At 39.5% G+C, this 4,008-nt stretch overlaps 1 protein-coding gene across 1 annotated transcript in view; it reads left to right on the top strand.

Annotated features, from left to right (window-relative positions):
• The window catches only part of SUGCT (succinyl-CoA:glutarate-CoA transferase), a 602,125-nt gene that overhangs the window by 193,498 nt on the left and 404,619 nt on the right, over positions 1 to 4,008 (top strand). The gene's annotated exons all lie outside the window — the stretch shown is intronic.

A 4,008-nucleotide genomic window follows, 5' to 3' on the forward strand; every position in this document is an offset into this window, starting at 1 on the left:
TTCCCTCCCTCTCCCTTCTTTTTTCTTCCTTTCCCACCTTTCTTCTACAATGAGAGCCTAATTAGGCCCAAATATAATCTTCTACCAAATTTATTTTATCACCAGAAAAATTTGAAGTATTTTTTTTAAAAATTTCTTTATTGGTTAAGATATTACAAATGTGTCCTCATCCCCCCATTAACACCCAACCTCCCCCGCCCCCACTCATGTTCTCGTTCCCCTGTTGTCCATGTCCATTGGTTTGGCTTATATGCATGCATACAAGTCCTTTGGTTGATCTCTTCCCCTTACCCCCATCCTCCCCTACTTTCCCTCTGGGGATTGATAGTCTGATCGCTGTTTCTCCGTCTTTGGATCTGTCCCTGTTCATCAGTCTATGTTGTTCTCTATATTCCACAAATGAGTGAGATCATGTGGTATTTATCTTTCTCTGACTGGCTAATTTCACTTAGCATAATACTCTCCAGTTCCATCCATGCTGTTGCAAATGGCAAGAGTTCCTTCTTTTTTACCTCAGCGTAGTATTCCATCGTGTAGATGTACCACAGTTTTCTAATCCACTCATCTGCTGATGGGCACTTAGGCTGTTTCCAAATCTTAGCTATGGTGAATTGTGCTGCTATGAACATAGGGGTGCATATATCCTTTCTGATTGGTGTTTCTGGTTTCTTGGGATATATTCCTAGAAAATTTGAAGTATTTTAATGATTACCTTTTTGAAAAATCTATGTTTTAAGATTTTAACATACGGTTTTATAAAAAATGTTGCTCCTTAATAAGGCCTTAAAAAGTGGCCTTGGAATCATAAAATAATTTTATGTTGAAGATACTTTTTTTTTAATTAAAAATATATTTTTATTGACTTTAAAGAGAAAAGGAGAGGGAGAAAGAGATAGAAACATCAATGATGAGAGAGAATTATCAGTTGGCTGCCATGCCCTGACCAGGAATCAAACCATGATCTCTGGTTCATAGGTCAGTACTCAACCACTGAGCCACACCAGCCGGGATGAAGATACTCTTATTTTTTTTAGCAATGCTTAGGCTTTAAAAAAATTTTGATGTTTTGCATTTATCTAGGCTCTCTTTGGTCCTTTTTTTTTTTTTTTAAACTTAAGGCTTTAGGTTTCAGTTTACTCTTTCCAGTTGTAATGCCATAAATATAATCTAGTTCTTAAAAAAAATGCATTTTATTGATTTTTTTTTTTACAGAGGGGAAGGGAGAGGGATAGAGTTAGAAACATCGATGAGAGAGAAACATTGATCAGCTGCCTCCTGCACACCCCCAACTGGGGATGTAACCGCAACCAAGGTACATGCCCTTGACCGGAATCGAACCTAGGACCCTAGGACCACAGGCTGACGCTCTAGCCACTGAGCCAAACCGGTTAGGGCTAATCTAGTTCTTTAAAACAAAATGTGTGTGTTTTTTCCTTGCATATATGCAAAGGCCTCAATTACTGAGGCCGTTTTTCCTGATTGGGACTTTTTTTTTTTTTTTTTTTTTTTTTTTTTTTTCCTAACTATACTACCATGAGCTTTCAGTTTTATTAAAGATGCCTATGAGTTCCTTATAGGAACCTTATTTATTGTGGTTAACTTATTATGTACAAAACTTATTTATTACTGTGCCTCTTTCAACTGAGAGGTTAACGAGCAGAGCTAAAAACCACAGCAAAGGGGTGGGAAGTACCACAGAGAAGGTGACAAATGGAGATAGTTCTGGTTGGAGCAAGGGCTGGAACATCTGAGGTGGGACGAGGGGGGCTTTTATAATGGTTTCTCTGAATAAGTGTAGAGAAAATTGATTCATACATTTGATCTGGGATCAAAGAATCTTTATTGTGAACGGTCAATGTTAAAAATATGAAACATACGGAAGCTGTTGCCTATGAAGTCATTTGTGTACTCTAGCTCCAGAGATGTAAAAGCCAGTTCATTGCTATAAATGAGTACAGATTGTCTTCCTGGGCCATATGTTTTGGAGTTTTCTCTCTCCAGAAAAGGTGGGGGAGGAGAGGAGAGAAATCACTGGTTGACATATTCTTTACTGTTGAAAATAACTGTACTGAATTCTTTTTATTTTTGATTCATTATTGCTGATTAATTTGAAACTTTTGAACTTCCTCATAAATATCCATAAGAACATTTATTGGAAAAGATTTTTATTTCAAAGCAGGATATTTGCCATAAATTATAGTACTAAAATATGAGTTATTGTTGAGTGTTATGACACATTGTTTAAAAAAAAGGCTATCAGAGGGCTTTGGGGAATGGCATACTGACCTTGTTTTTTCCACATGTGAGTTAGGAATGATAATTCCTATTTTAACCCATTAAGACAGTATCTATAAAATTCTGAGATCTTCAGAAAAAATTGTATATAAGATTTTAATGTTATTTACATCATTTACTAGGCATATTGAGCAAACATTGCAATCTGATTGGCTTTTTCAAACTTCCTAATTATATCCTTACATGTAAACTTGTTTTAAAAACCCTTTTCACCTAAGAAGTATCACCTATGTCCTTATTTACTTTATTATTTTTTAAAAAAATCTTCACTCAAGGATTTTTTTTTTCTTTTTTAGAGGGAGAGGGAGTGAGAGAGAAAGAAACATCGCTATGAGAGAGAAACATCAATTTGTTGCCTTCCATATGTGCCCCAACCAGGGATCAAACCCGCAGCCTGGGTATGTGCTTTGACAGGGAATCGAACCTGTGACCCTTGGGTGCATGGGATGATGCTCCAACCAGCTGAGCCACACTGGTCAGGACACCTGTGTCCTTATTTTGATGTAAGATTTCCCCCTTCCCAACTGTAGTGGGTGAGTTTCTTCTAAGTATTTTTTTATTCAGATATATCTCATACTGAGAGGCTTGCCATTCAAGCTGGCTTTATTAGAAGATGAGATCCCCAGTTTTTGACAGTGAGCCCATCAACATTGTTCTTTTGCCAAGTAAGATCCACTTTGAAATATATGGCCACTCTACTTCCCTACCTCCTGGGGAGAAATGTAGCAATATTGTCTGCCACAAATGAGTAGAATTCACTTAGGCCTAATCTCTTCCCAAAGTAAAATTTGATATACTGCTTAACTAACACTTCTTGGGGAGGTTCCTGTTAGGGAGCTCTTAATGTCAGGGATTAGAGTGAGGGCAAGAACATTGGGTTCAAAGCTTGGAGTTGAGAATATCTTCCTGCATATAAAGTGAACCTTGCTTTATAAAAAATCCCACTTTATGGCCCTTAACATGATACAGAAGAGTAGGGAATGTGAGCATATGTAAGATATTTCAAGCTGATTGATGCCAACTCTAATGGGTATTCCTATTTGAAGTATATTGACATCCTTTTAAAAGTTATTTGGACTTAAAGTTTAAAGTTTCTTTTATTGGAGGCAATATGCATTGGCTCCCAACTTCAGCATGCATAGCAAATGTCCATTCCCAAAGATTTTGACTTAGTATGTCTGAGATGGGGCACAGGAAGGGATCACTGAAGGGCCCACACACAGACTTGTCCAACCTGGGCACAGAGAAAAAACCGGTTTAAAGGGCACCTACATATATGGGAAGTAAATTCATTTACTAACCCTAGAGCATTTGCCAAACATGTGGGCAACTATGGGAACTCTCTCTAATGTCAGAGACACAGAAGCACACCCTTTGTTTTGCTGCCACTCCACCTTGATTTCATGAGCACAAACACAATCCAGAAGTCCTAGGCAGAAATTCGTGCATGGGGGCGTGGGTCCCCTCAGCCCAGACTGCACCCTCTCTAATCCGGGAACCCTTGGGGGACATCCCTCTCACAATCCTGGACTGCTGGCTCCTAATTGCTCACCTGTCTGCCTGCCTGGTCGCCTCTAACTGCCCCCTCCGCCAGCCTGATCACCCCTCACTGTCTCTGTGTGTTGGCCAGGTCACCCCCAACTGCCCCCTCCCTGTTGTCCTGGTTGCTCCTAACTGCCCCCCCCCACCCCCCCCCGGCGCCCCCCTCTGCCC

This window comes from Myotis brandtii, unplaced genomic scaffold (assembly GCF_000412655.1).
Source record: "Myotis brandtii unplaced genomic scaffold, ASM41265v1 scaffold465, whole genome shotgun sequence".
In the NCBI taxonomy this organism is placed as follows: Eukaryota; Metazoa; Chordata; class Mammalia; order Chiroptera; family Vespertilionidae; genus Myotis; species Myotis brandtii.